Source organism: Hermetia illucens, chromosome 6 (assembly GCF_905115235.1).
Source record: "Hermetia illucens chromosome 6, iHerIll2.2.curated.20191125, whole genome shotgun sequence".
Classification (NCBI taxonomy): Eukaryota; Metazoa; Arthropoda; class Insecta; order Diptera; family Stratiomyidae; genus Hermetia; species Hermetia illucens.
The window spans coordinates 6,816,009-6,843,283 of record NC_051854.1 but is presented as its reverse complement, the minus strand read 5'-3'; the positions used below and the strand labels follow the sequence as shown (position 1 = coordinate 6,843,283).

At 44.0% G+C, this 27,275-nt stretch overlaps 1 protein-coding gene across 6 annotated transcripts in view; it reads left to right on the top strand.

The window, feature by feature from the left end:
• LOC119658789 (transcription factor E2f1) overlaps nt 1-27,275 on the top strand; it is a 92,752-nt gene that overhangs the window by 7,018 nt on the left and 58,459 nt on the right. For 2 of the 6 annotated variants that reach the window (XM_038066498.1, XM_038066500.1), the window contains exons 1-2: nt 5,123-5,358; nt 5,411-5,714. The exons of 1 other annotated variant lie outside the window; for it this stretch is intronic. The gene's annotated coding sequence lies outside the window, so the exon portion shown is untranslated. Of the gene's footprint in view, nt 1-3,533; nt 4,022-5,122; nt 5,359-5,410; nt 5,715-6,338; nt 6,753-27,275 lie in introns of those variants that run through there. 3 more of the 6 variants (XM_038066499.1, XM_038066501.1, XM_038066502.1) reach the window with 3 other exon arrangements.

The window sequence follows — 27,275 nt, the reverse complement described above, 5'->3', positions numbered from 1 at the left end:
TAACTTATTCGTAACTTAAGTTCTCAAGCGAAAATTGCATTTCCAAACTGCAAATATTGAATATCGAATTGGGTGCAAATACGGTGAAATATTGCTACGCAATAAGGGCCCTGGCCTAATCAAGTGTTATGATATTCTTCGCGTCCGCGTGTTGAACTCTCGCAACTAAACATCTCCCCACCAGGGAATTCCTTTCATCAAAGGGACGGGGTAGATGACTAAAAGGATATCTTGCTATTCGTTTCCTCCACCGGTTAAGCTCAATCTTCTTCGGAACAAGAAGAACCCGAACGTGATGCGCAACACGACTCCATGTACCAGTGCTCCTCAGGATCTCTCTGACAACGTTGTCTAGAAATTGATTGATTTTCTCGAAAAAGCACATCTTCGAATCGAGCGTTAACTCAAGCTAATTAATCATTAGTTTTGAATCTATAATCAGCTCGCCAATTGATATAGGACTCAGAGTCGGCATCACCTTTTTGATCAAGATGAGCACGTCGGGCTTTTTTCAGTGTAAGGCTGAAACCGTGAACAGTCATCCATCCGCCTACCTGTCACATTAATATGCTAAGGCAGCTTTACGCCTGTTCAACAGTGCATCCAGCAACAAGTACCATTTGCATAGCCGACCAAATGATCTCTCAGATAATCCCCCAACAGAGATAACCAGGCACCTGGAATGAATTTCCTATTTTAGCTAGCATATCTGTCCTTCTTGCGGAATTGAAGGAGCACTACTTGTCGAGATTGGTGACTGCATGATTCAGTTCGATGGACTGAATTCATCACCTTTATGACAGTATCCACCGTAGATCTCCCGACTCTAAAACTGAGCTGCCTTTTTTCATTTTATTTTTTTTCGATATGAGGGATCCTAAATCCACATCTACTTGATGTTGGATTGGACCAGAAGGAGAGCAACTTACTCTCTCTTTTTTAATCCACGGACCTCTCGCTTTAGGCCTAGCACCCAAGTATTCAAAAAATAGAAAGAATGACTAACGGTTTCGTCCAGGGCAGAGGCAACTCCAGACACCACTCCGATTTTTTCCATGTGATAGTTTAAGGGGCTCCGTTAAAAGCCCTATTAGGGTTTTCATGTCCCACTTCGTAAGGGACAACAAAAGTATCGCTCCAGCGGGCCCGGGTTTCTCATAAAGATTTTCGCAGGCGACAGAAGTTCAAGTTTCTCCATTCGACTGCGTGAATCCTTGCCATTTGCCCCTTCAGAGTAGGCTTGACAGTAAATGGCCGGATGCCAAAAACTGGTTCTGGCTCCACTATTGCGGATTCAGAACCTTAGCGATCCAGTCTGTCAGCTTCCTCATTACCAGCGATGATTAGTGTCCTGGTACACACACGATTGGGAGGCATCAGAGCCACTTGGTTTTTGCCAAGAAATTTCCAGATGAATGCATGCCCGTGTGATTGGCCGCCTTTCCACGCGCCAATGATATCAACCCTATATGCATCGTTAGCTGCTTTAAGTTTCACCTCCAAATGGATTGGTGGTAAATTTAGAATAGCTTCGAGGTTTTATCTATCGCATTCCTACAGCACCATAGCAATCTGCAGGGCTTCTGATATTGTTCTTGGATACGGTGCTTCCAAGTTAGTTGGAGTCGAGTATTTGACTATTTGCACCAACTGGATCTCTGCTCCTGCTAAGGTGACTAGCATGTAACTGGCCCACCTGACGTTCCTAGTGAAAATAACTAGTCCAGCCTTCCTAGCGTTCACAGTGAGTTCATTATGGAGGCACCAACTGTGGATTACATGCAGTGTTGCATTCACGCGATCACATGCTGGGCCCAGAAACTTTCCGATAATTATTAGGGCTAGATCGTCCGCCAATGCTTGTGAGAAAGCAAGGTGTCCATTAAAAGTAGCCATAAAAGAGGAGAGAAAACCTCTCCCTGTGGGCAACCTCTAAGCTACCCTGTTTCAATAGACTTCTGTTCGACTAATATATGGGTTTTTATTCACTTCTGCATGAGAAAGATGATTAACAACGGTCGATTCCATGCTGCCTTGCCGCGAACGCGGCATAATTGAAGGCGCCTTCGATGTTCATAAATGCGCCTAAGGCGTATTCTTTGACACGGACATTGCCTTCTCAATTTTTGCCATTCATCGAGCGCTCTCTTCATGGATTTGTTTTTCTGGTAGGCTTGCTGTCTACACTGATGTGGCCACTTAAAGACATATGTATCCCTTATGAACATAGTCTTTCCAGCTCTTTTAGCAGAAAGGAAGTTTGACTGATTGGTCGGAAGCTGTTTGCGTCTGTGTAGGTGGTTTTTCCTGATTTGGGAATAAATATTACTTACACATCACACTAGCTGCTTGGAATAGAAGCGTGTGCTAGGCAAGCGCGGTATATGGCCCAGGACATCCATTCCCTGTATTACTAGATCAGGAATAATGCCATCCGGACCTGCAGACTTGTATCTATGGAACGAGTTAAATGCCCATTTCATTCGCTCTCATAAAACTAATTTGCATGCCAGACTCTAATCTTCCGGATGAAGGCTGTATATGTCTGTCGGCTCGAGATGAGATTTTGGATGCTTCAAGCAAATGGCTTGACGTTTCTTCATCGCTTTCTGTGGACCTCCCACTCTGTAAACGTGGATAAACCAACTGCTGGCTATGTTCTTTGACAAGGATCCCAAATAAAAATAAGAAGAAAAATATTGAGTGACGGGTTCGTTCAAGGCAGAGGCAACTCATCAGATGCTGTGGGATGCGTGACCTACCAACCACTTGTACGAGTACTGAGGCTGCACTCAGTATGAGCCCCTACCGCGGTGATAATCACTATGGGGAACTGATTGTGGTCTCAAATCAATCCGCGTTCGAGGAGGATCGTGAAATTATGTCTACATGGCAGTTACATTAAACCTCCATGATCATCATTGAAAACTTGTGATTAACATAAAATTTAATCTGAGCAAAATCAAGTTGGAAGGTCACTGAGCAAACCTTTCAACTTGCTTTTGCTCAGACTATACTCATTTGAAAAATGGAATATATCTGAGATTATTGTAAATGGTTTATTATTTTAATTAATTTTCTGAATTCTTACATGTAACTGCAGTCAGCAGGGGAGACATTAATTTTTTCTAAGATCCAAAAGTGGTCCATTTTCCATTGAAATTAATTCCGGCAAATGATGAACTTTCCGCGTATTTAGCGGGTATCGTGCTATTTCAACGCGTGCTTCCTCCATCTATCTAACTCCTAGAAATATTTCTCAAATTACAAACACAAAAACTCACAAATTAAAAAAATTACCTCAAAATCCCTTTGACCGCAACACTTCAAATCAAACGACCCGCCAGCGCCTTCCGGTCACCATTCAAAAAACGTACTAAACCGGCAAATTCAAATTCTTCCATTGGCTCTGCGAAGGAAAACTTCCCACGACTTCACCTTAGTACTACCTCCTGGCAGTGCTCTACTACCTCACTACGCTGGCATTCGATTTTGCGACACTTTTCTGTTGACGATTTTTCTTGTGTGCGAGCGCGAGCGAGGGCCATCATTTGCGCGCAACCGAATGAAAACGAGCTTGAGAAGTGCATAATTCCCGTGCAAATTTCACTTACTAGAACTATATCAATCGTCATTAAAATTGCATCATTCGAAAGTGTAAAACTTCCGTGAATTAACCCGGCAATTAGAGTGAAAATCGGTGAACGGGAAGTGCGTGAAAATTAACGATAAATGTGACGCTGTCGAGGCGAATATTAGGAATTTTTTCTCGATTGCGCCCGTCTTGCTCCGCCTCACCGCACGTTGGACTTTTTGTCTTGTTCTGTCGCGTGTACTTTGTGTGTGCGGCAGCCGCTGTCTGCCGTGGTGCCAACGAGAATAGCAGCAGCAGCAAAAGCAACCATCAGCGACGTCGACATCGCCGCCGTTTTCGTGGGCCAGCTAGCATTCCACGGGAAAATCGTCCGGACCAGGAATTTCGGGAGCAGGTTGAAAAAATTCACACGGCCGCGAGCACAAGGTAAAGAGCGAAGACAAGGCACGGGTTCTTAGGGTCGCTGTCAAATTAGGCCGCACCTGAGGCTCTTCTGTCCGCCCCGAGTTGTGGGTGGAAGACCACGAGTCACGGCGATTCGCCTGAAGGCCGGCTGGCTGTGCGGTTCCGGTAGGGAAGGGTTGATGAGGAGCCAGAGAAGTTGCTCCTTGGCTGGAAATCCTATTGGACTCCATCCGCTCCTGTGAGTGTTTGGGGCCTTGAGGCTCTGCCAGCTGCAAAGTCAGCTGTGCATACGTCGAGGACTTGGCGCGGCTGGCCCCCGTGGGAAACCCTTGCCAGGCTGGCCGGCATCCCTTACGGAGCACTTGTTCGCGGGCTCCTCCATTCCGCCGCCTCACTCAAAACATCTCCAAGAAGAAGCATTTCGCTTCGTCGTCGTCGCGCATTTCCCATTGCTGCTCCACCGCGAGTGCCGTCTGCAACGCGTTCTATCGCCGCCGCCGGGGCCCCACAATCGCCATCTACATCGAGTGACCCTGCCTCGCCGCTTGTGCGTTTTTTCTTTTTAATTTTCTGCTTCGTGCTGCTCCCATTGTAATTTTTCCGGTCCCCGGTCTGGGTTGGAAAAGAGTACGGGTCGCGGCCGCGTGTACAGCACTCAATTCTCGGTACATTTGTTCGCAGTTTCCATTTCCAATGCGAGTGTGGAGTCGTGCCGGGATCCACATTGAATAACTTGACCAAGTCGCATTGGTAAAACACACCCGAAACCCAGTCGCAGTTTATCGGACGCAAAAACTCCGTGGCGGACATATTTTCTCTTGTTGGTGGCCTTTTCTTGTTTTCCGCATTTGTCGTTATCGTCATCGATATTTTACCGCTGTGAAGTGGCTCATCGGGGAATCGTACGCCTCTTCTGAGACGCCGGTGTCGTTGCCGCCCGTCCGACAGTCGACCGGAGCGCATAGTAGTGAGCCCCAACGGCGCGGAGCCCGGGCGCTCGTGGGGCTGCCGGTGTACGCGGCCCGAAGCACGGCCAGCTGACGTTGCCCCCTTTACTGCAGACCCGCCGATTCGATTTGCGCCGTGCGTGTGTTCCGTGTGATATTCTTCTGATTGGAACCCATTCGGAATCCGAATGTACTTTGTTGTGTTTTTGCTCGGTTAATTGTGCCCCCGGGCGGCTTGCGAAATTCCACGCATGGCTGCAGTGCGTCTTCTGTGATCCTCTCAATAAATTCTGAACCGATTGTGCCTCGGCTGTGTGAACACGAAAAAGATATTCCGAAGAAGGTAAAAAGGCTTTATGCGACCGTTCAGCGACACGTCGAGAGCCACAACCCTCTTTCCTAGAATCCGAAGTAAGTGCTCTTTCCCCCCGAGTTCATTTTCATCACCATTTCCACGTTTCAGCGCGCGGCGAAAACTTCTGACGAGCGACACTTCGCACGAACGGCGCAATTTCACTTATGCCGGCATTCATCCCATCCATGGAAAGTCCGAGGAAACGCGCCCCCTCTTGAACGATTCGTGGTTGATTGACTGATTGGCCTTGAGCCACTCACCCCCCAATTCACGCCCTGGCCTAACGCATGCATCTGAACGGCGATGAATATCACTTTCGGTGGTCGCTGGCACTAGCTATTCGGGGGTTCCCCCATTGTCTCGCCAATGGTCCGATGTAATAAGTCTAATTAGAACCAGGACCACTATGTAGGTAAGTATAAGGTTTACAGCCCCAAGTATGCAGCAATCTCCTATTGCTCATGGAGCCGCCCGCATTCCCTTTCAATCAAACCTCTGAAGGCCTTCACTCTTATTCTCGGTGGACGCAGGCTGGCCAGCCGTGAGACAGGCTCCTCTCCCCAGTGCCACCCAAATTGCATCGCTTCTTCCCTCCAGCCCTCCAGCTCTCAATCCTTTTTCGAAAACCTGCATCTCACGGAATGGTCCTGGGCCCGCTTCACAGGATTCCATTACAGTTCCATTCTAATGGGGCGACGGGAATCTAGTTGCGCTTCTCGCTAGCCATCAAGCGAGCTCCGTGCTTTGCCACACGACCAGCCGCGACCTCTCTCCACTTACATACATATGTGGCGTGTACGCAGAACAGCGTGTGGAATGAATGAATGAAAGCTTGTTGTAAGTCGGCCTCCTCGTCTTGGGTACATGGCCTCCCTCGCCCTACTCGCCTGTACGAGCTCAAGCGCGCGACGTTGCTTCCATTATGCCTCGTAGAGAGATTAGGGAGCCATCAGACGGTCTTGCCCGGCTTCGGATTTGAATTTTTTGGAGTTGCGCAAAGCGTTCTAATGAACATATGAAACCTACACAGGCAGTTCAGTGGTGTCTTTTTGGGCTGTTTTGGCCTCACTCCTTCACCATCGTCGTCGCGGCAGTTTCGAGACCGGATTCGGGAAAAGAATGGCGAGAACGCCATGTTGCCGCCGCCAGCAGCATCGCGAAATCGTGAAATTGAAAGGAACAAGTAGAAATTGCTAGTGAAAATCCCGGATCGGGACCGTGATCAAGAGTGCGCGTCTGGCATCGTTGCCGGAGGGTCAGAAAGAATCTAATCCGATAGTGCGTTTCCATGTACGGACTTCGTGCAGGCCCATCTGCATACCGGGGGGAAAAGCGTAATTGTTCTACAAATCGCGCGAGCATTAGTCATTCCGGCGTAAATGCACAACCTGATAGCCCCGAACGACTCTCGTGGCGGACGATATAGCACAAATCCGCTGAATTCTGAGCCGTAAGTGAGAGCTTTTGCAGCATTTTCGCGGATAGAAGACTGGTTTTCGCTCGTATCACTTGCCTCCCTGATAATTTCTTTTTTTGCAATTGTTTGACTGGTTTTCTGGCCCACCTGAAGCACATCGTGGCTAGCCAGTCGCTTCGTAGTAAAAGATCCGAATATGTACACAGAGAACCATCTGATTCTGCAGAACGTACAAGCTGCAAACCCGAAAATTTTGCAATATGACGACGTAGGTGATTGTTTGGAAGGCGAATGACCTCTACACGTCCGGATCGAGACTTGTGCCTAGTTCTAGTATGTTTCGCAGAGTCGAAATTTCACTCGAATCGATTGTTCAAGCCACACTTCCATTGCCAGCTCCATGGAGAGCTTCGGCGAAGACATTGAAAGTAACTAGAGTGGCATCGCTTTTGGCTCTGGTGCTCTGCTAGCCGACACACTGGCTATCGATTCCCGCCAAAATGTTGGCGGCTTACTGCATATTATGCTACTTAATGTTGGGGATGTTGTTAGTGCCGTGGATGGCTTGCCGGCAGCACGGCTTACACTGTTTGGGGGGCATGCTCACTACATTCTTTCTGCGGCAATGTAATGATGACGACGCTCATCGACCACGATGGGAAGCGCGTCATTTGTTGCCTGTTAACCCGAGAGTTTTTTGTAGTTTGGGCTTTCTTTACCGGCAGTTGATAATGAGCGTTGAATTGTGGAAATTATGACCATTTTTTTCTTGGGAGAACTATTTATAGCTTCGAACTCCAGAGTGGTATCTGTGAAAACGCCAAGAGAGGGGAGAACATCATGCTTGGTTTTCGTGGCTGCCAGCCTGCTTTTGTGGTCACGAAAGTGTCCCGGCCTATTTAGAACTCTTACTTCAATCACCACTTTCCTTTTGTTAGGATTAACAAGGATTACCGTAGCTGGACAGTCCGATCTCTAAGAGCCCTTAAAAGAGAGATCCAGTTGAATTCGAGCAATGGCCTGACTTATGCTTACTCGAACGATTCCAGTCTTTTGGTATAAACCTATGACTTCAGAAAACTTCACAAGAAAAAGTCTAGCTAGGTCAAATCACTATCCTGGTGGCCTATCCACTTCACCTCCGCGAGAGATAACCATACCCTCAAATCGTTTATGCAAAATGGCCATCGCGGCATTTGCTGTGTGGCAGCTTGGGACGTTGGAACCACATCTCACCCACGTCGATATCATCTAATTTGATTAAAAGAAATTGGTTACCGTCGATCTGTAGCCTTCATCGTTGACGGTGACAGCCTCATCAACGCTCTTTTCGAAGAAGTATTCACCAATAGCATCACCGGCTCAAAATTGGTGCCAAAAAAGACTTTTTATAGTAGTGAACCTCGTGTGAGCTGGTGTTCTTCAATATATGACAAGGTTCTTCGTTTACGTTATCATCTATTCAAAAATGTGCTTTTCAAATCCCAGTCGTGAACTTTGAACTCTTGCGTCAGTTGGATCTTGTAAGAATGCAAGCTCAAGTCGTCGACCCAAAATTCACCAATTTGAAGTTGATGAAAAGCCAAGTTCTTATGAATGGTAGAAAATTAACTACTTCAAGTTCTCCTCTACACTTTAACGGCCATCGGCAACGTTTTCATCTAAATTAGCATTCTTTTGAGGTTCTGGTGTTGGTTGACTATTTATCGAATCGTTCGTCTGGAGTTTGTCAGCCATATGTTGGAGTGTCGACTTTGAAGAGTCATCGCGCAATGTGTCTAACTTTTGTACTCATTTTGGTAATAAAATTCTATCATTTGCACATCCTACTCGATAATATAGCTTTCTATAGTGGTTTGATATCGTCATCATCAACAAGGCAACAAGTCTAGGCCTGCCTTAGTAAGAAACTCGAGACTTGCAGGTATTTCGTCGAGGTCCACCAATTTGATATCTCAAAAAGCTGTTGAACGATCGGGTCGCCGTTGGTCTACCAACTAAACACCTCTCCGTCATCAGAGAACTAGCCTGGAACCGATTGATACATTACTTTGGGCTAGCCCTTCCGCTTGCCTGACTTAAGGAGTCTTCATGTCAGGGAGTTTCCTTCATCAACGGGAAGGAAGAGGAAGAAGGTAGTTCGCTTTGCCATCTAGTCCCGTCACCGATTGACTTCAACTTCCTTCGAAACAAGGATCCAAGCGTAATACGCAACAAGACTTTATTTGCTTCTCAGCATTTCTCTGACAACTAGAGAGTGTTCTGCATAAAGTTTCTGTCAACTCACATTCCACAACAGACAAAAGTGGGATTGGCGTCATCTACCACTCCATTGCAGAATATAAAGTCAGGGAATCGTGTCTTCCCAATTTTGTGCAGATAACACTGAAAACCTCCATCCACACTTAAAAGTTGGGTAAGGAAGTTATCAATCCTCCACGCTTTCGATTAAGCCACGCATCTAAATTGCCAATAAGCCCCGCAGTCCATCTGCCTCTTAAAGTTGTCACACATTTAGTGTACATTGAAGTTTTTCACTAGCACCTTTTCCCCTTGACTCTTCTCCCTTGCGTTTGTAGGCGGCCTTACGTTTTTTATTAAACAGGGTAATCACTCCCGCGATCACCATTATAGCCGTTTCTGAAATAGTGCGACAGGCAGATGCCAACGGTTAAGCTCCGCGTCTCTGCACTTGGGCAAGGCGTTTACGATACACCTCCTTATCAAGGGCATCAGCCCATACCTCCGCAACGTAGAGCGGAAAGGAATACGCCGCATTCAAAAAAAATTTCAACTGGTAAATGTAGGGCCGTTATAAGCCGACTTAAGGTCGAGATTCCACCTGCAACCTTGCCCGCTCCTACTTTGATTTACTCTGAAAAGCTCATCTTCGAGCGTCATTGCAAGGTAATTTACCATTGGTTTTGGATCTATAATCAACTCGTCGATCGATATGAGGCGCATGGTCAGGATTCTCTTTTTGGTCAAGATGATTTTCAGGGCAAGGCTGAAACCATTAGCAATCATCGATCTACTTACCCGTCGCATCAATATGTCAAGTCTGCTATGCGCCTGTTTAACAAAGCGTCTGGCAACAAGTGCCGCAACGTCGTCTGCATGACCGACCAGGCGCAACTCTTCTGGTGCGTTTTAACAGACCATGTAGGAAGCGTTGCAGAGGTCTGGCCCTAGGACGCATTCCTCTGTTACCCCCGACGTGTTCTCCATCCTCCTATGGCTCCCTAGCGTCTCATAAAGCTTGACACCTAGAATGATTTTTTATTATGCCTAGCATATCTGTTTATTTTACGGAATTGAAGGCATTTCTGATACTACCCGTCAAGATCGGTGGCTGTGTACCTCAGCTCGATGAATCAATTTCACGACCCCCATATTAGCATCCAACGTAGATTCCCCTGATCTAAAAGCTCACTGGCTAGGAGATAAGTCTCCGACAGCACGTATCGCTTCAGCGAGCCTACTCCTGATGACTTTTTCCGATACTTCCCCGACCGTGTCAAGCATATCGACGGCAGTTCAAGGTCTCTTTTCTCTTTGCATTCGTGGCGAGAACTGCTTCAAGCTCTTTAATTGTGGAAAGCGGCTAGTTCCTCGATTCCTTCTGCGCTGCTGACTTCAACTTCTATGGGATTTTTAAGAAATAATGCCTACACAATCCAGTCGGGTGCAGGGTTTCCGCAGAGACCCGATTTTTCGGTAATAAGTTTTATGGGGGCAGGATGGTTGGGTAGTTAGAGGATAGGTCTTTCGGTCTTGTTTTGAGTTCAAATTCCAGTCGTCGTGGATGTTACCTTGCTGCTGTGACGTTACCATTTGCAGCGTTAAATGTGATGATAGTGAAACTGAACACACACAGCGTTACTGTGAGAAGGCCTTATACTCCACAAAGGAGTGAACAGAAGATAAACAAGATTAAAACCGATTCTCCATTTACCTCGTCCACTAGGTCCTCTCAGCAGCGATGTTTGCGTTTGTTTACTGCACTGTGTATCTCACTTTAGCTGATATGTACGCTGTTATTGTGGTGCATGCCTCTTCCCGGGCATTTTAAACGTTGTGCAAAACGGTGAAGGCTATGATACTCTTTCCTAAAATTTCCGCTGTACACCAATACACGGCTGGATGCCTTTCGGGGCATGGAAATATCGCAGACTGTCGTTACTGTCACTGAATTTACCATGGTGTTTGCTTCAGCGCCACCACCCTCCGAAGAGTATGACTGTTCTGTCTGTTCTAAGAGCTTCAACGAGTTTCCCGATATTTGCTTTCGCGATGTTTCACGCGCAAATGGCGCCGTGCTGGTCCTCCTTCCCCACTCGAAAATAACGTCAACCATTGGTCACTTGCCAAGAAACCTTCCAGAGCCTGCCAGCGGTCACCGACGGTGCCAGTGGTGCCGACGCAAAGGTTACGTCCGGGATGTTTTTTTCGCAGCCTGGCCGCGGGGAGGTTAGCCTGGATCCAGTGTTTCAAATTATGAGTCCGGTTCTTGCCGTCATTTCCAGGATCCGTTTTCCTCTGGAAGTCACCCCCTCTCAGGATTTGCCCCATCGTGCTCAAAACGTCGTCCCCGGATCATGAAGCCTGCGCCGGAAATCTGGCATGGCCTCATTTGATGCTAGATAAGCACTAAAAAACATGATCTCTAAACACCTCTGACCATTCACGCTTGGTGGCCTTTTCTGTGAACCTTCAACTCGCCGATATTCTGCTTGTTGAGCAGTTCATAAAAATATTCAACCAATCGTTTCCATGTGCCCATACGGTCGGAAATCAGATTTCTATCTTTATCTTATCAGGATGGGCATCGATTCATTCTGCTGACTTTGCTGTTGTTAAAAATGTTGTGTCTGATGCTGTTGCTCCCTGTATCTCTCGAGTTCACAGATCTGTTGATTCTCCCAGGCTTCCTTTTTCTGTCTGTGGAGTTGCTTTTCTGTTCGACGGAATTCATGATAGGTCTGTCCGCCTAACCGAGTGCTTTGAGGTTCTTCGGGTGGTTGTATTTATGAACATAATTTGTCGATGTTTCATCTCCAAGACCTATTTTAGTTGTGGTTATTATGGCATCCACTTTCTCCTTCTAGGTATTATGAAGGAATTTGTTGTGGATATCTTCGTAGTTCATTCTCGCCTGATTGTCCAAGGGAATACCATGACAACCATGACCCATATACCATATGTTCTGACATTCAACACCGAGAGATGGTCTCGTTCAACTGGTTCATTTGCTTGAAAGTAGTCTCGTCTGGAGAGTCGCACATTTGCTTTTAGATCTCTTACCGCGCAAACCAGGTACTTCGGGCCTCTCTCCCTATTTAATCGTTAACGTCCCAAACTATGATGTTTATATCGTACCTGGGGCAGGTTTTGAAGATTTGTTGTACTGTATGTACTCTGTATTCTCTGCAGAGTGTATAGGCGCTGGCTCCTGTTTTCAAAGCCGATAACATTAGGAATCCTTGTTGGCTGATTACATGGTTTGCTGGATGGTCGGACTTTGGTCGTGATCATAGAGAGTGATACCCCGGATCCTGCGCAACATCATCGCTTTCATAATCGCTTAGCGGCATTCATTGCCTTTCGTGGCTATCCTGCACTAGAAACCATAGAGAGTTTCAAGGCGGAGGACGTTGTAGTGGATTTTAGATTTGAGAGGTTAACGCATCGATCGTAAAAGACGCCAGTTGCGGAGTGTTGCCTCATCTGCCGTCGCCAGAAACGACAATTCCCAGATATACAATCTGATTGACGCATTCGATACACTGCCCATTAATGCAGATAGTGAGATTGCGATCACCCGTCAGACTGAGAACCTTGGGTTTTGTTGATGTTTCTCTACAGTCCAACTCTATTTGCTTCTCTTTCCAAATTCAGAGCCATTTGACCAAGGTCCCTGACCCGGTGAGAAGCAAACAGATGTCATCAACGTAGTCGAGGTGTTTAAAAAAAGATATTGTCTATTGAACTCCTCCATGTCCTTCCAAGGCAGCATGAAGAACGTCCTCGATGGCAAAAGATAAAATATCGGTGTCAAGATGGACATTGGCGGACTCCGCTTTGGACCTCTAAATCGTCTGAAATTTCACCTCAATGCTCTGAAGATCTGAGTTGGTTGGATTCTCTCCTCTTGCTCTTACCACAGCAGTCATTGGCTTAGGAGTTTGTGGCATCAAAACGACGCACCACAGCGCTAATTGGCATCCTCGGAGGGGCCACTGATACCTATCTAGATCTTCTGACGCCTATTCGGGGGGATTGTGACAACGACCTGAGTATTGTCCGAGGAAAGAGCATGGCGACCCAATAGGAATATTCCCAGGCGGATTATTCAAGGTATCTGAAGAGATTAGGCAGTACCTACTGGTACTCTCTTCTCTGTTAGTTTCATTTTTGGTCAAATCAATGATCATTTGATGGTATCATGATTAAACCAAATTTTCGATCTGATGAGCCCTCTAGATTCAGACAGAGAGGGGCAGTCTATTGGGCGTGTGGCTAAAAAAGCATAGATTAGTGCTAAGAATGTTTGACGATTTCTATCGCTTCAATTTTCGGTAGTACTCATAGGTAATGTTTTATTACCTACTTTTGCTCGCTTGATTTTCGAGTGTGCTTACCTCTCTTTGTGTCTTCTGTTGCTGAGAGCAAATGAACTTATTCACAATTTCGTGACAAAATGGCTCCCATCTGCTAGAACTTCCTTCCGATTGAAATCTTTTCGTAAATGATCTGATAAATCACTTATGCAAAAATGCTGTTCTTCCATCTCCCCGTTCGCTTTCTAATTTGCATCTCAGTCAACTTATTAGATTGTTTTTCAATGAACCGAAAAATCGTCCATTCTGAAACAAGCATTCATCGATACAAGCTTGCCTAACACTATTGAACATAACATGCCACTTTCTACATTCTTTCTCCAGCGTTGGGTAAACCATTCTCTCTTGCCTATAGAAAAGAAGGCATCAAACTAATTTTCTAGCACCCTCCCTCCGCGACTAAGACATTGCGTAAACCTCGGCGGCGTTCAGTCAGAATGTCGCGAAAAGAAGGTCATTCACAGCAGCTGAGGAGAAACTTTTCTGCTTCTTACGGTCGTAATCATGTTTGTCATCGCGTCGTCGACAGGCGTCCAGATGATCGTTAATGACGTTGCTCGTTTTGCCGGTTAGCCGGCGTTTTTTATTTTTGGTTTGCTTGCTAAGTGTGCAATGTGGTTTTCAAGTATGTACTGTAACTTACCCTTCAATAGGCTCGTTGAGTTTGTCTATAGCTCCCCCGGGTCAGCTGCTCTTTTAGCCCCGCATTGACGAGTTACTGGTTGCTCGTATAATTCTAGTTCTGCTAGAAATTCTTGGCTTAATTCGTTTTGAATGTTTTGTGCGATATTTTTAAGATGCTCGCTTCTTTCCTGGAGAGCTACTATCAACCGCAAGAACATAATTGTCGTTTCGAATTCGAAGATGGCAAATTCCATTGGGGATTATATGGTTTAATTACATCACATTAATATGTACAAATGATTTGTTTGTTTTGATCGCTCATTCCGTTGTGTTCACCAGAAATATTTAGCCTGCTTGAGCGGCAACGGAAGGTGGCAGTCATGGGAAAGTTATTTCACAGTTTCTTAACATATGCCGAGGAAAACCTCTGATTCTTGGGAGTCATGTCTGTTGAATTTTTTTCAGGGAAATCTCTTCAGTAGTTATTCATGTGGAGGTGGATTTCGCTAGAAAATTGGGGCGTGTTCACTTCAAAATCTTTGGAGACTGAGTAAATTCATAAGAATTCCATTCTCACGTTTTCTCACGGGGGATGATTTTCAATTCTTGGTCCAATTAAGACCGACAACCAATCTGTTCCTGTATGCCAAAGGCCCATGAATCCTTTTCTATTTGTCGAAATGCATTTAAGACTATCCAATGATCTTCTGTTACCTCTTGATTTCAGTTTTGAGGTCTCTTTTATTTATTTTGATATATGTAGAACTTGCAACGCTTCCTCAAACCGGTCTGCTTTGGTGAATGCACCCATCAACCCGTGGGCTCTGACTGAGACAGAATCTGATTTTCCTCATTAATCACTAAATAAGTTATTTCTAAATCTTCTGATCTATTGTTTGGATGAGTATTCTGTTATATAAGTCTTTCTTAATTTAAGATCTCTTCTGTTTGGTATGGAATAATATTCGTGGATTTGGTTTAGGAAATTAAAGGAGTTTTGAGTCCACCACTGATGGTGGATCGGACTAGTTGGGAAGTAACTAACTTTCACTGTGTGCGAAATTATGGGACTTACACAGGCGTGGAGGGGATGGAGGGAAACGGGGTGCACCGTTTTGATCTAGCGCTGATAAATCAAGCCTTACCATCTTCTTCAAGTATTGTCCCGTTCGGAAGGAGGGCTGATTCGTCTCGACCGGTTGCGAAAATAAGATCTTACCATAATGATATATCCTTAATAATCGTTGGCGAAACAATCCAATTGGATCAGCGCTTTGAAGTGTGTTAGCGCTCTTCATTCAAGACCGTATCGGTACACTATAGTGCATTGTAGGATGCAATATGTTCAGCATGGCGCTCGTATGAGATTATTTCCCTGATTTGACTCAGGTATTCATTCACAGCTGACTCGATTGGTATCCGACGTTAAATCACGATACAAATTCCACTGCCACCAATGAGACTTGAACCGCGACCTTCCCTACCACAGCCTTGAGCTCTAATCACTCAGCTACTCGAACATGATGATGATGATCATGATATCATGATAAGGGAAATTGACGGCTGCGATGCTTCAACGGGGTTTGAGAAAGATTTCCCGCTTTCCCCTTCATACCCTCCTTTTCGCCTGCGAGGATGAGGTTCAACGGTAGAACCTATCGTTTTCATCAGCCCGGGTGGCAGCATAACTTTTTAAGGGGCAAAGACCGTCGTAAATTTTTTACGGGGTTAGAGAGAGGGCACCTTCTCCTTCCTCTTGTACACCCTCTCTGGTGCTCAGAGGTGGCGGCGAGGAAGATGGGGCGGCAACCCTATCTGCCAAACCAAAACCAAGTGGTCGAGGAGAACCTCCACAGTGGTGGCACCGGGAGACGCTGTAATTACTTTGGTTTGCCGGCCGTGATTCAGTAGGCGAAGCTCCAAAGACCTAATTAGGGCGATCAGACCCGATTCTGCAGTGGAAAATTGGTCACGAAACCTTACCAGGGGTATACTGGTACCATGGGAACCGGGAAAGCCCCTGGACTCACATACTTCGGGTGAACTCCTGTTGTATGTGAGGACAGCTCGGTTATTTGCGGTTGCCCCCCTAGTGGGAGTTTCATGGTGGGTGTGCTCAAGCGAGAAGAGACCTTCGGACCTCGACGTGGTGTTGCATTCAACCTATTAACTTGTTAATGCGGCTTGAATCGATTAACAGGGGGGAAGTTCGTTTGATCACGTTAACATCAAACCATAAATATATTTGATGCCTTGTCGGAGCTCCATCGATTGATTAGTCAAAATTCTAACCTCTGAAATTTTTTCTAAAAGAAAATTTTGTGGCGATAATTCGAAACTTTTGAGAGTATGTTCCAGTAATTCCCATTCTCGGCGAGGTCGAGACCCATTTCGGACCTTGGCTTTTAGGATGTACTTTCTTTAACCAACTCGATCCATCGATCCGAATAGTGGGGCGCTGTCTTCATCAACAGAATCTGCCCAGTGTTTTCGGGATTTCTCCATCAGCCTTCGTTTTTCTATTCTATCTTCGAATATCGTTTAAGATATGCTAATGTCGTCCAAACGTTGAGCATGGTCAGCACATTTCAGCTTTCGAAGTTTAATTATTTTGGAAATTTCAGGGTCATCAAATATTTGATATCACTCATGGTAGTAGCTGCTTCACCATTGGGCGTCCTCTCGTTTAGCTTCCATTATTATCCCCAAGACCTTCCTCTCGCAGGTATTGTTGAGTTTGTCAGACGTTTGTATTGTGAAGTCCATGTTTCTCATCGCTAGCATAGCATACGACTTATTGTGGTCTTGTATACTCATATCTTAGCTTTCGTGTGTATGCAATTGGCTTTTAAAATAGGCAGGATCAAGTAGAAGGCTCTGTTCGCGAGAATTATATTTTGTCTAGTAGGCGCAATTTTTTGCGTTTGCGTCATAATTTTTGTCTTCATTTTCCTTAACTCGTAGGGCAACTTCGTTTGCTGTTTTGTCGAAGTTTATTAAAATCTCTTTTGCTAGTGTGAAAGATCGAGTCACGATGTTTATATCGTCCGCATATGCGACGGGCAGGACTTATAAAGTATCATGCCTTTTGCGTTCACTGACAACAATCGTATAACCTGCTCCAGTGTCAAATTCCTTGCTTTAAGCTACCGTTCGTCTCAAACGGATGCGCTGCGGAACGGCTTGTAAGCCCATCACTCCTGACCCCCTACCTGGAGGACCAGGTCAATTGTTTTGGACCCCTTTGAAGAGCTGACAGCAATGGCTTCGTCTTTTACGATTACACTAGAGATATCAACCCTATTTAGAAATGATTTAAGATTACTTGGGGAATTGAAAGTGTGATGGCTGAGTTGGCTGGGCTTCGCGATTTCAACCTCGTGTTCGGGATAAAGGCTACGGCCATCATAGATGTTTGTGATTGTCTAAAGGAGATCGCCATATAATGCAATTAACCTACTAAAGGCCTGGATTCAGTTTACACTGTTTAGGATTTTTTTGTACCACACAAGGACGCAGGTTAGTGAGAGGCTCGTTAATCGCCACGTCTATGGTTTCTTTAATACTCAAGGAACCAGAGTCTTTCTAACCCTGTCCCAGGAGTTGTATTTTTCTGCAATGTTCAGGAAAATCAACTTTAGTTCTCCAGATTTTAGTGGGTTGCCTGGTCGCCTTCATTGAACGATGTGTGTGTCTGGATCATCTTCAATTTAAGTGACGTAAACTCTAAACTTACTGGCCATATTCAAAGTGATAATTTGATACCACTATGGTGACCTTTATTCCCAGTAATGATCGTCTCGTCAGTTATACTCTCTGCGATCACGTTCGTCCTCAGCGCCTCGTTTAGGCTTCGTCTTTTACTCGCAAATCTCTGGCAAAGAAACACACGCATAGCTCTTTGTAGACTCCCAGGCCAGGTCTTCCACAAACTCAGGGAAAGTCATTCGCTGTGCTGAAAATCGTAGCGTCTTCTGAGATGGAAAGCATAGGTAATTTGTTATGCCACAGATTCCAGGTCAGAAACCTCAGTTAGATGGTATCTCCACTGCGACAGTGTACTCTCAGGGATTGCAACCAATGCCTCAAAATCGCCTATCATTCAGGACCTCTTATTTCAGCCAAACAATTCTTAATAGTTTGGCTTCACTTGGTGGTGCCAATCATCATTCATTATCATATCCATGGTGGAGTGTGTTACTGAAACCCACTCCAGTTTTAGGCGATGAGCAGCAGTCTGCTATATTTTCGCCTTTCCATTATCTTTTTTCATCCCTTCAACAAGAAAATCGGGCGATATGACGATTTTAAAACAACAGCAACTCTTATAGTTAACTCTCAACCTTAGCGGAAAAGAAAAGACCGCGTTAAAGTGGATGAAGAAGGCGAAAGTACGTAACAAGCCGCTATTATTAGCTTGCCGGTTGAATCGGGGATTAAATTGATTATCGCGGGCAAGGTAAGAATAGGTTTGGTCGTGTGCCGACTTACGAAGCAAGTATCTCTCAAAAGATTCTTCAGGTACCTCGATTTCGGTCACTTTGCAGGCCGAGTAAGTGCAGGAAGTGCGGTGAAGGGAGCCTGTAGACCATCCACGATGCATGTTGAAAAAAGGGAGTGGACGACCGGCACATTACTGGTGATGGTAGGTGTCATATGTAGGCATATAAGAGCGAGGAGAATCGTAGGGCTAAATGAGATTGATACAAATCAACAACGGCGATTTCAAAGCATGGACCTTAGACTGAGGGAGTCGAGTGACGAACACCAGAGGCCAAATCCTGCTTGATACCTCCGTAGAGCTGGACATCGTACTAGCCAAAGTTGAATGCATGCCCATTTTCCGAGGCAGAGTGCTAGGCTCGATCGTTGATCTAACTGACTGCGGGCTTCCAAGGAGCTGTACAGGAGATAGCAGCAAGGGTGGGATAAAAAGCCACTGAGATCCATGCACTCATCCCATGTATTAAGAGATGTATTGAACGAAACGGAAACCTAACACAGTTCCGTACGGGACAAGTGGATAGCGGAAGCACTTGCATCGCTTCGAATTGAATGACTATCCCGATTGTCCCGAATACGTCACTCCACGGGAGGACCCGGTGCATTTTATATGCCATTGTCCGAGATTTACGATTGAAAGAGGGAAGCTAAACGACGCTTTTAACGCAGTTATCGAACTCCATAGTTTTGTGGAGGTGATGCTGAGATCGAAAGCAAATTAGAGTGTGATAAATGCAACAGTAAGTGCGATACAGGAAAAGCTGCAGGGGAATCCCACACACTGTCGCAACCTGGCGCAGCAGCGTCTTTTTAAAACTTCCACCTCCACCCATAAAAAAAGTCTCCCGATATGATTTTTGCATCACATTCTCCCATATTTGATGCCAGATTGCTCTAAGTTGCCTCCTATATGGTCCAATTGAGGTACAGGAATTAGTATAGCAGATCTGTATGTGGATTTTTTTTTACCTTCGCCTTTACGAATTCAGATGTGGTCTCAGCGAAGCCCATATCGCTGTTCGGTCTATTTCATGTTGTTCTTAATTAGGCTTTTTAGCAGTTAGTAGTAGATAGGCCCATCTAAGTCCAATTCGCAATTTGTGACAGTCGTAGGCGCTGGGTTCGGGTGGAGTCGAGAGGCTATCAAATCACTATCTAACGTGCATGTCCAACTATCAAGTGTTACCTAGTTGAGGCGATTGCTAGCCTTATGATAAGGAATGTATTTTCAAGTGGGAGCCAGGTGGGCCTTTCGATTAAAGGGTTCAGCTCTATGTTAACCCTAAAGCTTAAGTCCATAATCTTTGTTCGTGCCATTAAAAGTGAGGGAGATCATTCAAGCCTTGGTATGGTGAAGGTATCCTAAATATTTTGGGCGTTGTCCTCACTTAGTTTTCTGTTGAATTTTACTAATGTTGGAACTGTCTCTTTTTTTCGCAAAGCCTCCACTTCTTCCAGTTGAGTTTCTGAATGTCTATGTTGGAGTTGTTGTCTCCTCATACTTTATTATCACTAACTAATCACAAATCAATACTTTTTCCATAAAATGTCCATAAGCGGATACTGAACTTTCTCATAAATTCAAAGTTTTAATGGAGCTTCCCTGTCATGGAAAAAAATTCAAAATTAACTCTGAGGAGAGCTATGAAATCAAACACATCTACACAACTGTTGGAACTATTTCCTGCCTAAGGGATTGCGGATAAAGAACACAGAAAAAAAAACAGTATCCACTCAAACAAATCATGATGATGATATCATCGCAAACATTATCCAACTTTCTTGATAAGAACTTCTCCTCCTTTTTTTCTTCCTCGGTCAAAGCCGTTAATAAGACACAGAGCATTCTTGAATTTCTCGATTGTGGTGTTTTTTTTTTCTCTCGTCTAGTCTTTATATAATTCCTACCGCATACCAGATATACGTAATCTATTTGGGGGAAAAGTGGATATTCAGCTGGTTGTGACTGTGGTTATGGTGGGTAGGCCGTTTATGTAAATTCTCGTCAGTGTCTGGCTAGAAACAATTATTTATTTAAGATTTAAAGACATTCTTTCCCAAGCTAACGAGTTTTCAGTTCGTTTCTAAATTGAAGGCGATAATTGTTGTTCATTGACTCTGAGTCTCATTTTGATATTCATGGGGTTTGGTAATCTGGGAGCCTATTTCCTCTGATCTCGCTATTCTCATATGGTTTGAATTTTCTCCCATCTAATTGCGATTTGCTTCGAGACAAAAGACGGAACATTTTCACTAAACATTCTCGCAAAATCTTATGGAACTACTACAACCTAAGGGGTTAATGCACAGAATTGAGGTCGGAAATGTGTTGCTTCCGAGAGAGCCACCGGTGCAGAAAATGAAAATCGGATTGTCGATAAGGAAGCAGCCTCGGTTTTCAATTTCTTTGCTCTTTCCCCGGCAAACCAACACAATTCGATTCCTCGCAATGAAGTCGGTCTTAACATTTTGCTCTGCTATTAAAATTTAACGAGCAACCCGAGTAAATAAGTTACTCCAGCTTGAAATCTGCACCTATCAGATGCTGTGCTAATCATAGCAGATATTGTTCACACAATTACGATGGGAATTAGTATTTACTATGAAATTTAAGATCACCTTCAAATGCGCTTAGCAATAACGTTTCAAAGTACTCGACTATCCCTGATTAATTTAATAAAAGGTTGGGTCTATACAATTCCAAAGGTTGCTATTTCTGAATGGATTCATTATAAATTTTCCGTTTTTCGTTATGTAACAATCTTTTACCTGATATTTGGTTTGGGGTCTCTCGATTTCTTTATCGATTTCTTGATTTATTAACCGATTTACCAATTAGGGTTAGGGTATACGGAATTAATTGATAATGACGTTTAGAATCGATCCTCTCATCGTCACTTAGAATCCCAAAAAACGACCCTCTATGGGAACAAAAGCTAGAGGTAGCCCATTATACGCATATCCCCTAAAATTTGTTCCTCCATCTTATATTTTTGCATTGTGGGACACTAGTGTGTTCCCAATTTAAGGATTAACGAGACAAAAGGTGTAGCCCAATCAGCCCCGCAATACAAGTTTTCATTTGAACCCTCCCAACGAGAAGTAAAACGCCATCCCTGTTACGCAACTTTCAAGATTTTCAGGTCTTTTTCAAGAAAATCTTGTGAAGCAATGAAAACCATAAAAACTCACTTAACTCCAATAAATTCCGTCCCTCCCTGACTTCATCATATCACTTACTAACTTCTAGTAAATCATCCACACCCCCTAGAATTCGAGTGTTAGTGACCAGTGAACAATATATTCAGATATCTACATATTCATCTTCTTAGAAATCTCTTAAGATAAGAATTTGAAAAACCGACTTTTTTGAGATTTTAGGTTTACGAGGTTACGACCCTTGTATTGAAATCATCTCTGAAAAGGATTCTCTTCTGTTTATTTATTTTTTCTAAGTCTATTTATGCTCTGTGCGTGCCTAATCCTCTTTGGTAGATTTCTAGAATATAATGGAAACAAGTGGTTGGTGAGCAATAAAAATTGATTGAGAGAAAGAGGAATTTTTACCTGTTATTGGTGATGGTGTGATCTCCTTTGCATGGCATCCTAACAGGTAGATATATCGATTGGTTTCGTGGCGTTAAGGAGAATTTACCGTGTATGGTTTTGTCAGTATGGGTCTGAGCTATGTGGAGGTAGACCTTGGAGTTATATTCTTTGGGATTGTTGTGGATTTATTTATATTTCATTTCTAAGATTTTTTATGGTTTTAATAATATTTGATATGTTCTGATTTAAATAACCGACAACCTGGCGAGATACTTAAAAATGTTCAAAGGTTCAGGGAGCAACTGTGAAATGACGTTAATAGTCAGTTTCGAAAATGAATTCCATCCGAAGTGTAGGTTAGAAAATTTGCCGGAGTCGTAAAAATTTGGATGGAGCTCTAAGATTTCCATGACCATGCGTCGAAATTCGAACCTTTTGCACGAGACCGAGGCATCGTGGAGTGTTAATTCCTGGTGGGAACTCTGTTCTGGATCAACACATTTCTAAGGTTTAGTTTTTATCGTCAATATTGAACCCAATTGAATTGTAATAGACACAAGTCTCGAAGATCCGGTTGAAAACCCCTCTTTGATTTTGTTATAGACACTGTTACACGGGATATCCAACATCCACCGCCCAATAAATTGTTTATGCAGATAATGTTTTCCTGGCGTCTTTAATTGAAAAACATCTTACATATGCACCATATAAATTCAAGCAATGCGCCGCGAGACAAATCTCCTATGTGTAGTCTTCTTCGTCCTAAGATTAAAGAAGAGAACCCTATCGATCATTTATCGCATTGTCAGTTGTTTTGATAAGGTTACATGTGCATAGTAAAAAGCGTTATTGAAAAGCTCATGATAGAATTACGTCTCCTATAGTTCCTTCAAAACGCAATCAAAGTTGGGAGGTGTCCCAAACCAAAAAGACATTTAACACGTTCGGTGTAGGGTTCAACAGTCATTTTGACCTTCGGATATTAGGTTCTCTTGGCATGTGAACTTTCAACGAGACCTTGCGAAATTATGCAGTGGATCGTGATTGATTAGATAGTAGAAGCCCAGAACAAGTAAGATTACGAGAATCAAGAAAAAAGGCAAATTGCAATCGTTTTTGTTTTTTGATTACGAAACAATTCCAGAAAGCCACTAATAGCGCTCTGCGAGTGAGAGATAAAGTCAAAATGCGAAAATAAGAAACTGAAAAATTGGTTAATCGTAGAAAGGGCAAGTTAGAGACGCTATGGTTTCCCTCAACGCTAAGATTAGAATCAGTCGTCGAAAAAATCAGCATCTCTTTGGAGTGCCAAGAACCTGATGGCAACTGTCACATCATTTTAGACGACTATCATGTCAACCAGGGGGTGTTAAGTTAAGTTAGTTTAGCTTAGCTCTGTGAGCAGAACTATCGAGTACTACCTGCTGCTCATATTGGCAAACCGGACATGTTCCTGTGATTAGCCCAGGCTTGTATGCAAGGTTTTGATGAGTCACCTTACATACAGCATTATGCCTATCCGCACTATGAATGGCGCACATAAGCCCCTCTGTCTCAGTAAAGAGCCCATAGCCATTTGTTCGACAGAAGCAGATCGACAGAGAAAATTCACGTGTTTATCGTGCATTGCCTTCGACTTCCATTCACCGATTCGCCTTTGGTCTGACTTCACTCAACTCAGAGCTTTACAACCAGTCGCATGTCAGCGCTTAGCGAGTCGACTTGTGCCGCAATGTCAACCACATTCCTGCCTCCGATGTTACCGAGACAGGTTCATCTAGATGATTCATTTCAATTTGAACATCAAGGATTGGTTCCTAACAAAATACCTGTAGAAGTGTGCCTCGATGGATATGTAAATCGCCAATTCTATGTCCGACATACGGGTCATGATGACCTTTGCGGATTCCTTGGATTTGATACTTGTCTAATTAAAATTCCATTAGAAAATCATGACTAAACATGTCCACTATTTGCAAAAGGATCCTAAGGTGGTCATCAGGACCAGTATACAATTTTATGTCATCTAAGTACAAGTGTGTGTGTTAGGAGTAAAAGGGTTTCAATTGCCATACAAGACCAAAGAGGAATCAATGAATCCTCCTGGGAGATGCTTCGCTGTATGCTGATGGGCTTTGAGATATTAGTACCCTCAGATGAAGGTATTAATCCACCCTTCCATGACTTTCGCTTATTAGTTTGGTTTCAATGCGATACAACTTAGGATATCGATCGCTTGTGAACAGGACAAAGGGTGAAGAAAATGAAAGAAGTCTTAATGCTAAATCAGACTGGAATTTATCCCAGTTCGTCTGGGCGAAAGATCTGACAGTGGTCATTGCATGCTTTTGTAGTGCCGAGGACGAGAACAGTTTACAGTTCCACTTTCGTACAGTGGTCGGTCGGGCCTGGTAGGGGGGAGATCACCTGAAAACTGCGTCCCGTTTCTTCAAATAGCAGGAAGTAGTCAAGAATGGATTGATTAGAAGGTCTTATGGAAGAATTCAGTAAGGCCACCTCAAGGTCGGTCGGCATGAAAGGATGGTGGATCCATTTCAGTAGGGTGTCTCCATTTCTGTTGACTGTCTCAGAATATGTGCCCGGAGTTGAACTCGCCAGTGAAATTAAGGTATTTAGACTTTGACTTGAGATTGCCCAGAACTTTCAAGTCTTGGGTCAGTTGCTCAGTGTGGGAGCATCGGATTAGACGCAGACGATCAAAATCCGCCTCATTGTTTCACTATTGCCGTCGGGACGGAAGAGTTAAACAGGTTCTCGATAACGACTTCCTGAAAATAATAGTCTTTCCTGACTAAAAGGGCAGCCCCCAGCATTCTTGTCATTCGGATAATGTTATGTCTGGTCAATTGAACATTGCTCCTGGTTTTAAGATGGCTTTCCAAAGCGTACAAGATGTCTCCTCTCAAAGTGTCAATCAACATTTGGACGATGGTACATTGAGCATGTGAGTTCAAGGTTACCGAGGTTTAACTCTATAGGTTGAGATTTAGTTTGATGGCAGCCAATTAACACTGCTGGTTACTGGCTACTGAAGAATTGGTTGAACAGCCGCTTTTGGGAGAGAGCTTAAGCTTAAAAGGACTCCGGGACTTGTCAAGCTTTGTAACAGCTGTACTATTGTCTGCTTGACTGTTTTCTGATTTTTGGTAACCTTCCTTCTAGTTACGATCCCTTTGTAGGCTGGGCACCCATTAAAGCTCGCATGATGACCAGTTTGGCCGCTTTTGAACAGTGCGGCACTTCACTTGCGGGATGATTTTTTGTGGATTTCACTCATCTGTGTACAATCGTACAATTTTGGAGAATGTGCCGCAAATTCTGGCAGTTAAACCACTGCGCTTTTTCAATTGATTCTACCTTTTCAAGGCCCAGATTTTGATGAAAGAAACATTTAATTTCATGGCAACGAACAGCTCCAAATGCGATTTAATTCGGAACGTTGGGTTTTCCAAGTGGAGAGATTTGTCTTTTTTGGTCACAAAGTTCATGGCCGAACGTATTTTAAGCTTAGGGAGTTTATGCTCATCCTCCTCGATGGACTCAGCGATTATAAGAGTCCTATTTGCCTTCGTGTTTTTAAGGGTTGCTTTTAACCCCTTTTCCTTCAATATTTGCAGAAGCTCCTGTACATTCAATTGATACCCGGTGATGGGAGGGATCTCTTCCTTCTTGCTTTTCGGGGCTGGGATAACTGTGGAGCACTTACGTGTTTAGCGCTAACTCGCTTCTTAGTTCTATTTTGATTCTCGTTTAGAACTTCTGCGAAGCATATCTCTGCAGCCGCTGATGCGTCTATGATTTGTTGATTGATGCTGCTGTTGTTCCGGTCGCTGATGCCGTTGATGTTGGTCGTGTTATCAATACTGTTTTTGCGATGGAACTCTCACTTCTTTGAGGGCTCACAACTCAAATTGAAGGATGAGTTTCAGCTAGTACTCAAGCCATCAAGGCCCTTTATTTCTTCAGCTTACGAATTTGGCTCCATATCCGACGACTTCCCACGGTATATCAGCGAACTCTTTGTATGCGGACGAAAGATATTCCTTTCAGATGTTCACACACTTCCCGTAGATCGGCAATATGTTTCCAGTAGTATTCGTAATTAACAGTACAATTTTCATCAATGACGAAGAGAATATTCAAGTGACTGCTTGAGGATTTTCATGACAATCCTCGTTTCGCGTCTAATTATATCCTTGGCTAACATTCTTAGTTTTTTTTTCTAATAGGCCAAATGTAGCACATATGGTCTTTCATTTTTTTACGTTCTTCGACTCGTCCTGAAGCGTCCTGCTTGCCCCGATTTTTAAGCAATTGACAACCCTATGTTTTAGCCTTGTCTTGGCCTATTTAAAATATTACGTATTTCAGGAACCATCTCGTCCTTGTGGCTTCTTATGTGAAGGATGCCAACCAGGAGTGTACCTAAGGGTGTTTCTGTTCCGTTTCTAGCGATTAATGGAAATGATTAGACGATTTTTATTTTTCGCTAGTGTCTTATTTTAATACCAATTACCGATTTTGGGGAACCAATTGTTCCCTTCTTCGGTGCTATCCATATAGCGAAAAAGATAAACCATCCAATCAAATCGATCAAGGGAAATTCTTTTATCCTTTCTTAACCTTTGAACAGTGGCTAAAAATCATCCTTCCTTTCTTCATTTCGCTCCTTCGACCGTGTCCTTCAATGTCTAAGTCCGAGCATTGATGCACTGCCTTCGTGGACTGGATTTGTGCAGTGACGCGATGGTTTGGTACGCCAGATAGTAATTTGACAATCTCTCGTCCCTGCTTGGACTAAGCTTACAACTTAGGGATGTGGCGAACTATCTCAAGACAATCTGATCTCGCCACCGAATGTGACAATAATTAATTCACTAAGAAAGGAACTTCTAGTCATTCGTTTTCTCTTTGAAAGTCCTTTTGAATAACCAGGTATCGTTCATATATTCCACGTGACCAGTCTATTTAAGCTGGTGACTTCAAATTCGCTGAAAATTTCATGCAAATTATAATTGTAGCTGGTTCGCCATTGATCCCATTTTGCTCCTCCTTCTGAAAATCTCGGAAATTCGTAGCCGGAGGATAACGCAGGTCTTGCAAATTTATAGACTTCGAGCTTTAGTTTTCTATGTATGCAGCTGGTTTTTGAAATCGGCAGCATCGAGTAGAAGGCCTAAATGCCCTCAGGCAAACAAACATGGGTTTATCTAATATTCTATCACAAACGTCTTAACAT